Source organism: Pongo pygmaeus, chromosome 8, assembly GCF_028885625.2.
Source record: "Pongo pygmaeus isolate AG05252 chromosome 8, NHGRI_mPonPyg2-v2.0_pri, whole genome shotgun sequence".
Classification (NCBI taxonomy): Eukaryota; Metazoa; Chordata; class Mammalia; order Primates; family Hominidae; genus Pongo; species Pongo pygmaeus.
In genome coordinates, this window is record NC_072381.2 from 4,139,070 (window position 1) to 4,149,233 (window position 10,164).

General features: G+C 41.8%; 1 long non-coding RNA gene across 1 annotated transcript in view; it reads left to right on the forward strand.

Moving 5' to 3' along the window:
* Nucleotides 1–2,896, forward strand: part of LOC129006436 (uncharacterized) — a 59,215-nt gene extending 56,319 nt beyond the window's left edge. The window contains exons 7-10 of the long non-coding RNA XR_008491999.1: nucleotides 928–1,014; nucleotides 1,324–1,459; nucleotides 1,916–2,015; nucleotides 2,511–2,896. This is a non-coding gene — a long non-coding RNA (uncharacterized LOC129006436). The remainder of the gene's footprint in view (nucleotides 1–927; nucleotides 1,015–1,323; nucleotides 1,460–1,915; nucleotides 2,016–2,510) is intronic.
* Nucleotides 2,897–10,164: the final 7,268 nt, after the last annotated feature.

A 10,164-nucleotide genomic window follows, 5' to 3' on the forward strand; every position in this document is an offset into this window, starting at 1 on the left:
GGTTGCAGTGAGCCGAGATCGCACCACTGCACTCCAGCCTGGGCAACAAGAGTGAAACTCCATCTCAAAAAGAAAAAAAAAAAAAAAAAAAAAAGGAGTGGTCTCAGTGGACTTTATCTGATCCTTTTAAGTGAGAACCATCAGTTAAGGGATGTTCCCATACTCCCCACAACTTCAGGAGCAGATACCCTTCTAGTTACAAGCAGAACTCTGGAAACTTTGTATGTATTTTAGTTTTCCAAATACATGTGTTTGGAATTAGTAGTAAACCCTTGCAGTGTGTGTGGTGAGTGTGTTTGTGTTGGTGGGTGTATAGTTTTGTCTGTGTGAGTCTCCCTGCAAATCAGTGGCTGTGTGGATAAGTCAAAGTGGTCTCCTCCCTCATGCCCTGGGAGAGGCATCTAATAACCTCATGACCACTTCCAACCCCGTTTTGTGTCAAAGCCTTTAGGATCTATTCAGTGACTGATGCATAGAAGGCGTTCTAGAGATTTGGCCAGAATCGCAGCAAAACCCAGGCCAAGAGTGTGGAGAGGGAGCAAGCCCACCCGAGCTGTGGCCCTGCCTTGCTTATGATGTGACCTTAGATCACTGCTTCTCTCTGGTCCTCCGCTTCCTAATGTGTAATTAAGGAAGTTGCACAGTGCAACCTCTATCTTTAAGATCTAAAATATTTGAGTTTTCTTGTGATGAACAGCATTCCAATCCCACTTACAGAGAAAAAAAAAAGTTCTTGCTTTAAAAATAAAACATCCAAAAAATTAAGACTAGAAAGATGATATTTAAGAGTAATATTTTATTACTTTTAAAACATCTAGTATGAATTTGAAATTTCATTTTAAAATTTTTAATAGATTCCTCATTCTGTTTCTAGAAAATAGGTTAAAGTGAGTTGTTATGAAACCATGTTTCTAATTTTTATTTCAGATTCTATATTTCAACTAAAGTTCTCATTTGGGTGAAATCTTTCAACATATCTTTTGTTTAAGAAAAGTCAGAACAAGAATTTCCAAGGTACTGCTTATTTATTATAGAAAACTTAGAAAATATAGAGAAATGTATAGAAGAAAACAAATTCACTCAAAATCTCAATGCATAGAGATACATACAAGGCATTTTTTTAATGTATATAATTTGTAATTTGTGTGTGTATGTGTGTAACAGGGTCTCATTCTGCCCCCCAAGCTGTAGTGTGGTGGCGTGATCACGACTCACTGCAGCCTTGACCTCCTGGGCTTAGGTGATCCTCCCATCTCAGCCTCCTGAATAGCTGCGACTACAGGCATAAGCCACCATGCCAGGTTAATTTTGTATTTTTTGTAGAGATGGGGTTTCGTTATGTTGTCCACGCTGGTCTCAAACTCCTGGGCTCAAGTCATGCACTCACCTTGGCCTCCCAAGGTACTGGGATTACAGGCATGAGCCTCTGTGCCCAGCCATGATGTATGTAATTTGTAAGGTGAGATACCCGTCTTGTTGTTTTGCTTTGTCATCTATGTTTATATTGTTCTCTGTAAATCCTCCACTGGAATAGTTTTTCCATCCAGACCTGAGTCTCATGAGCTACGGCTAAGATGTAATCATTCCCAAAGAAACATGCACTCTCAACAACATTTTTGACATACTTGATTGTTTACCATTGCTTTGCATGGAGGGGAATGAAATGGACCTTTTAGAATCAACTTGCCCAACAGTGGATCTAGGCCAGGCTGAGAAGAGGGTGCCAAGGCTGACATTTGAGTCTAGACAATGATGTCTCTCAAAATACATTTTGCCCTGTGATTTTCCTCCAGCTCCTTAGTTTTCTAGCATAATTGATGGCCTTTGTGGGCCATAATCCAAAACCACTACACACAGGAAAAGGGCTGTCAAGCAGCAATAGTATAATAATTCATGTGTTATTATTACCATTTAGAGAAAACACCTATGCAGAATTGCAAGTTGTGATGGGCCCTTGAAAATCAATGTGTGTGCCGAATCCAAGTGGATGCTGTGACCTCACAAAAGCTGTGAAGGTGTGCTATCGCAGAGTGGAGGTGTGGCAAAGTCCAGATTCGAGAAAAGGCTGAAGTCAGCTTGTGTCCCTGACCTGGGATCTCAGCCTTAATCTCATGTTTAGAAGTGAGGCCAGTGTCATTGGCCATTGACATCCAGAAGAGAAACTCTCATGGAATGACAGCTGACAAACAGCAGATGCCTTCAGACTGGCAGATTCTTCTATCTTGTGTTAATGCATCTTTATGGGAATTCACAATGTTCTCTAGGCAGGGGTCCAAGTGATAAGCACTAGAGCTTTGAAATAAGATAGTAGAAAGCGGGGTAGGCTGTGCTTTTGAAGTGCATTTTCCTGGCAAACAGAAGATGGCCCTCCTCATTCTGCCAAAGGGAATTCTAAGAGCCAAGATTACATAAGAGGATTGCATTTTGGATGTTTTTAGGATGTGCGTTGAGGTAAGCTTAGCTCTGGCTCAAGGATTTCAAAGTAACTGACTTGTTTTGTGTACTTTCAGCTCTCTGCAACTCTTGCTGAATTTTGGAATCATTAGCAGAGCAGGAGCAATTGGCATTGATAAACAGATTTCCTCTTATATGGGTGCCTTGCCAGTGCAGGGATGTGCAGTGATCTTTCACCCTCTCAGCTTTCGTCTCGATACCGCATTCATCATTTCAAGAGCTTTCAGGAATGTGGGCCGTGCTGACATTTTGCAATGTCTATCAGGAATTGAGATTTTAGGGTAACAACATAAAATGTTCCCAAGGTGAAGGTTTTGTTGTTGTTGTTGTTTTTGTTGTTAATTGCCTACATCATGACAGTTTTGTACTTAATTATCAACAAATATCTAGCTGCTTGAAAACTGTTTCCTTTTTTAAAATACAAAGCAATAAAAATGTAAACTTAAATTTCTTTAGCTTTAATATATCTTGGTTCACCTCCTCTAATTAATTTGCCATTCAGCTCATTTCCTTAATGTATAATAAAGTATCAATTAGACATTTGGATAGTTAGTGAATTTGGGGCTTATGCTTTTCAAAGCTGATACTTTTTTTCTCTTAGGTTTTTATTATTGTATTAGAGACATATGATAAAGGAAGAAAAAAGAAATAAAAAATTCCATGGGATTAAAGAAGAAATTATGTTGATTAAAATGTGTCATTTGAGCCAGATGTTCTAGAAGGAAATGCATGGGATGTGTCTTTAGAGATGCTCTGTGTCCTCCACTGTGAGAGCAGAAGACACCTCTGCATAGTCCTCTGTTCAAAACCCAAACTACAGATTGACCAGTACTCTCACATTAAAAAGCAGGGTTTGAAGGATACGCTTACCCTAAAAAGGTAACTCGGCAACTCAAAATTTATAGATCAGTCTTACCCATGACATAAATCCATGGACGAATAAAACTTTATTTGTAACTTAGGGGATGCAACATTCAGGTTAAATGTGATAAAAATATGTGGTGATGGACTCCCTACGAAGGAACCTGTGAGGAGGTGCCCTAGCTACTGAGAAGCATTTTGTGACTAAAGGACCTTATGGGTTATTTGATGATTATTTACATTCTACCAGAACTGTTAAAGCCCTGAAAATTTCCTTTACACTTTTTTTTTTCTTTTAAGACAGAACCTTGCTGTGTCACCCAGGATGGAGTGCAGTGGCACTATCTCAGCTCACTGCAACCTCTGCCTCCTGATTCAAGCAATTCTCCTGCCTCAAGCAACTCTACTGCCTCTCCAGTAGCTATAATCCCAGCTACTCCTGTAATCCCAAGTAGCTGGGATTACAGGTGCCCGCCGCCCACCATGCCCAGCTATTTTTTTTTTTTTTTTTTTTTTTAAGTAGAGACAGGGTTTCTCTATGTGGGCCAGGCTGGGCTCGAAATCCTGGCCTCAAGTGATCTGCCCCTCCTCGGCCTCCCAACATGCTGGGATTGCAGGTATGATCCACCATGCCCGGCCTCTTTACACTTATTTTTAATTATAATTACTCGAAGAAATCACCATGACTTCCACTTATTAAGCTATTTTTATAAGTCACATAGTGTGTTAAACACTTTACATGTCTTCTTACTTAACTGTTGCCCCAACTCCATGGAGTCGATATTAGTTACCGTGTTTCAATATTATAAACACTGAAACTGAGTTTCGGAGGGAGTAGATAATTTCCCCTTCCCTGTGCAGTCAGAGGTAGTGCTAGGATTTGATTGTGCCTTATGGTAATCCAAGGCCCATGTTTGTACCTTTCCTGGCTTCTGCCTCCTCTGTCGTAAATTCAAGGCAGGGGGATGCAGTGCTGCCTCTGACACACACCACAGTAGCAACTCCAGTCTTAATCTGAGATGATGGCACAGGTGACGTCTTACTTGGGATTTTGAATTTTATGCACTATAATGCCTGCACATGATAGAAATAATTGGCGTGTTGCAATATGTTCCCTGAAGGACTGTGGTCCCTTGTCTTCCCCCTATATGTAGATCAGGGTCCTTAACAATGCCACTGCATTAGATTTAATTATAATCCAGATATGTGTGGAAATAAGAAAGATAGTTGTTCATTCATTTTAACCTGCACCAAAGCAATGTTTATAAATCAAACAATGTCTGAAACCAGACAATTCAGATTATTTGGTAAATATTTTGTGTACATTGAAGTGCTTGGCTGCATGCTAGACATTAAGGGATCTGCAAAAAGAAGGGAGAGGTGACACTTGGACCCCTTCTGACTAATTACATGACAGAATTCGTCCATCACATTTCAAAAGCAATACAGAGAAAAGTGCATGACTCACAGCCAGAAAATGACGCATGCCACAGAGGAAGAGGACAGAATATGAAGGGAGGGTCTGAGGCTGAGAGGAAAGGGATATCACTGACAATGGAATCATTTGGATGGATGACAGGGAGAAAAATGTCATTTTTAACAAAACTGCTCATTTCTCCTTATATCACTTCCTTTCACCCGAGTTTCCCAACATAGAGAGTGATCCCATCCGATTGCCAAGTCCCAGTCAAGACATTTCAATGGTTTTGAAAATTCATTCTCCTTCTTGACTCTTATCCAACCTGGCCACTTTCCCATTTCCAAGCATGTGAAAGACGTGTCCCCCTTCAGCTTGGTGCGGACATATATTTGCTTTTCTCCAGACCCTCCCAGCAGACCCACAAACCTTCTCCTTCCTAGGAGCCTCCAGGTCATTATTGTTCAAGCTTTCATCACTCCCATTCATGAAGCTAAACAATCCCAGCCCCATTCATAAGGCTTCCCAGGAGTTTCTATTTTTACTGCCGCAATTCTCTACATTCTTTTTCACACCCATGTGAATCTGTCCCAGGCAACCTCTTTTCTCTCCTGGCCTTGCCCTCCTCCTCCTGTAATCATCCGGTCCCTCTTCTGCCTCCCCTGCTCCCTCCATCTCATTCCTTTACTCCTTGTCAGAGCCTCGGAGGAACCCCAGCACTACTCCCCTTTCCTAAGCTCACAACGTCTTCTTCTACTCTTATCTTATTTCTCAAACTGCTTTTTTTCTCAACCAAGATACTCTAGATCATTTAGTAGTGGTGGATCCATTTCCTTACCTTTTCTGTTTTTTTAATCCAACTAAGTTTGCCAGTCTATGGCTCCCTCTTAGGCATCCCGTCATTAAACTCACCAACTCCCTCTCTCTCTCAGTAAGTCAAAAATGCATTCAATATCCCTAACCCATCAAGGTGCGTAGATCAGCCTAGCTTAACTTAAATGTGCTCGGGACGCTTACCTTAGCCTACAGGTGAGTAAAATTACCTAACACAAATCCTATTTTATATAAAAACAGTGTTGAATATTTTACGTAGTTTATTGAATACTGTGCTGATTGTGAAAAACAGAGTGGTTGCATAGGTATAATCATAAAGTCAAAACATTGTAACTTGAACTATCACAAGTCAGAAACTACTTTACCATAGTACACATACAACGCACATGACCATGATCATGCTGACTTTTCTTTTCTTTTTTTTTTTTTTTTTTGCAGACAGTGTTTCACTCTTGTTGCCAAGGATGGAGTGCAGTGGCGCCATCTCGGCTCCCTGCAATCTCCGCCTCCTGGGTTCAAGTGATTCTCCTGCCTCAGCCACCCAAGTAGCTGGGATTACAGGCACTCGCCACCACTCCTGGCTAATTTTTTTTTTTTTCAGTAGAGGTGGGATTTTGGGGTTTCACCATGTTAGCCGGGCTGGTCTTGAACTCCTGACCTCAGACATCCACCCGCCTTGGCCTCTCAAAATGCTGGGATTACAGAGACCATGCCGTTTCTTACTTTCAGCACAGTATTCAATAGATTGCATAAAATATTTAACACTTGCTTATGTTGAATGATTTTGACCATCTGTAGGCTAATCGAAGTGTTTTGAGCATGTTTAAGGTAGGCAAGGCTAAGCTATGATGTTTAGTAGATGAGGTATATCAAATGCATTTTCAACCTAAAGTAATTTCAACTAACAATGGATTTATTGTGATGTAACTTTACTGTAAGTTGAGAAGCATATGTGTATTTGTATACAGATACCTATATAGAGAGATATCTATAGATATAAATATATAGACAGATAAATTGATGATAGATAGATAGATAGATAGATAGATAGATAGATAGATAGAGATAGAGAGTATGAGGGAGAGAGAGAGGTCAACAGAGCAAAACTTCTTGGTTTAGGAAAACCTGAAACATCTTAATATCCCTTGGAAACGGGATGGTGTAGTAGGCTGTTCCGGCATCGCTATAAAGAAATATCTGAGGCTGTGTAATTTGTAAGAAAAGAGGTCTAGTTATCTCATGGTTCTGCTGGCTGTACAGGAAGCACAGGGCTGGCATCAGCTTCTGGGGAGGCCTCAGAAAGCTTCCAATCATGGGGTAAGACAAAGGGGGAGCAGGTGTCTCACATGGCAGGAATGGAGAGGGTTGGGGGAGGTGCCACTGGATTTAAACAACCAGATCTCACAAGAAATCATTCACTATTGCAAGAACAGCACCACGGAAGGATGGTGCTAGACCAATCATAAGAAATCCACCTCCACGATCCAATCACCTCCCACCAGGCCCCACCTCCAACACTGAGGATTACATTTTAACACGAGATTTGGGAGAACGAATATCCAAACTATTTTAATTAATAATGCGTTAATAAAGCCAAATCAACTCTTATGGGAACATCATTGGACACTGGTCAAGATATTAGGGAAGAATGCTGAGAGAGGTGGTGGAGCGGGCACATGGAAAGAAGCAGAGATGAGAGCGCTCTCTACCCTCACAGCACCATGAGGAAAGTAGCCTTGACCTTGATATTCCCACAGGAACTCATGGTGCTGATCTTGTAATGCCAACGTCATCATTTTTCTGAACAAGCCTGGGTAAGTCTCTACTGCCTGTAAACAAAAGAGGCGTGGCTGGAATGAAAATCACGCTAGGTGAAGAATTGTGATGCAAATTGGCTTTTATTTATTAGGCCAACTTTGTAAAAGATAAGCACACAAGAAAGAAAACTAGAAGCATGGCATCAGTTCCGCTAGGGTGGGGGGAATAATGGGAGCTCTCCTCCAATCTTTTCCAAACTTTCTGTATATTAATTTAATAATGAAAATAGTTTTGAAAAGAAGGCACAATATAAAATCTTGTGAAATCCAACAGTGGAAGTCATTTTCCAGATTGAAATATTGGCTGTCATTTTATAGATGAATAAAATGAAGACATCCCCTAGTGCACTTGGATGTCTCTACAAGGCTTTTGGTGTTTGAATATTCAGGGGTACAGAAAAATGTAAGGTGTTAGCAAGCACTGCTCACCGATGCTCAGACAGAAACACAAATAAATCATTCTGAAACTATGGCAAAGGGCGGGGTGTAAGTGTGACCTTATATTTAAAAAATCTTAATTAAAATAAGTAATATTTCTCTTAAACCAGTGGAAGCATATTTAGAGATTTGAGTGGGATCTGCGTCTTAGACCATCTGTATATGGTGACAAAATAAGAGTCAGTGAAAGGATCAGTTAATTGCTTTATTTGGATTTAATGGGTGTTTTGTTTTTTAGACTCTTTTTTCTATCAATTAATTTATTGGTTAAGCATTTTATTAAAATGTTAAAAGTAACTTAATCATTTGTGTTTGGCATTAATTAAAAGTATACTTGGGTCGTGCAGCTAATAATCCCATGTATTAGCCTGGACGCACCAATAAGGACACACACATCCCCATTGCCTCCTCTCATTTTTCTGGAGAATGCTCTTCTTTCCTCTCCAGGTTCTACTCCTGCGAGACCCTCATGAAGTCCTGAGGTTGCCTCTCGTGCACGTTCACAGGGAGCTGGAAAGCAGACATACCCCATGAGGCTGGAGGATTTCATCAGTCCCAAGAAACACGTGAGGCCTCTCAGTAGGATGCTGCAGGGCAGAGACCTGGTTCCACAGCTGACTCCAAGCCTGGCTAAGGAGCCTCTGGGCTGTGGATACACCAGCTACAGCTGCTCATCAGGTGCAGGGCACCAGATTCCCGAATTCTGCTGAGGCTTTTACTCTGGTCTGGTCACTGACACCGGTGCAGAACTAGTCCTGAACAAAGTCACTGTTTACTTTGTCAAGGATATTTTCATGCCCGAAATGAGCTCAGGTGCCCTCCAATGGCGCTTCAAATCTTCTCCCACAGTCACTGTCCCCAGGACACGGGGCTGGATACCCAGGTTGAGAGAGGCTCCAGCACGCCCACACCATGGACCCAAAGCCATCCTACTTCAACCTTCAGGCTTAGCGGAGGCCCTACTCACTGGGTCCTGTTTCTTTCCATCTCAACTGTGACTCCATTTCAGATGCTTTTGCTCCACCACGGCCTTTGTGTGAGCCACATCTGTCCACCTCAGGGGGTTTCCTTAAGTGTGAATTCTCAAGGATGCCTTTGGGATCTCATTCCTTTCTGCTCAAAATGCCTTAATTTTGGCAGAGTGAGGTGGCCCACGCCCGTAATCCCAGCACTTTGGGAGGCAGGGGCGGGTGGATCATCTGAGGTCGAGAGTTTGAGACCAGCCTGACCAACATGAAGAAACCCCGTATCTACTAAAACACAAAATTAGCCAGGCTTGGTGGCGCAATGGCTGTAATCCCAGCTGCTCGGGAGGTTGAGACAGGAGAATCGCTTGAACCCGGGAGGTGGAGGTTGCCGTGAGCCAAGATCACGCCATTGCATTCCAGCCTGGTGCACTCCAGCCTGGGCAAAAAGAGCAAAACTCCGTCTCAAAAAAAAAAAAAGCCTTAATTTCTTTATGTGAATTACCTTTCCCAGTAACCAGAATTCTAAGCAAGTTTCTTGCAGAATAAAATTAAAATTGTATTAATTCACTAAATATTCCAGTCAATCTAAATTGAAGAGGCCAGAAGACCCTGTGGGCATGTTCTGTGCTTTCCTTGGGCATCCCTCTTACGAACTCTTGGGATGGGACTCATCTTCTTTCCTGGGCACAGCAGACAAAGCATCTGAATCTGGGGGTGGTCAACCTCCAAGAAGTTAATAATTGCCCTTTAGTGTGGGATTCAGAAAAGCACAGTGCCTGGAGGGACCTAAGAAAGAATGTTTAGTTCCTGCAGACCACTGGGTTCCCGGAGGCCCCTCTACTCCTCCACTGCTTCCTCCCTCTCCCGCTGGGGCTCAACTACTGAGACAGTTTTGTCACTGTGTTTTAGGCTTGTTTTCTAGAGGAAGCATGTGATATATGGCATTAAAATATTTGTGCCACAATCCAGAAAATTATGAGTTCAATAAACCTTTCAGTACAGCAATTTTCATACCACAAAATAAAAAGAAATGAATTATAAGTGAAAACATGAGGTATTTGGACATAAAGATGGGAACAGTAGACCCCAGGGACTAGTAGAGGAGAGAGGGAGGGAGAGAGGCATGGGCTGAGAAACTACCTGTTGGGTACAATGCTCACTACCTGGGTCACAGGATCTGTATCCGAAATCTCAGCATCATACAATACAGCCATGTAACACACCTGCACATGTAAATAAAAGAGAAAGGAAAAAAAGTAACTACTTAAAGGTGAACTATTAGAACATAACCCAATGATAAGCTGGGACTAGCTGCTGTCCACGAAGCATAGAACGGTTCATGGACTAGATCATTTTCTTGGTGATGATCTGTCTG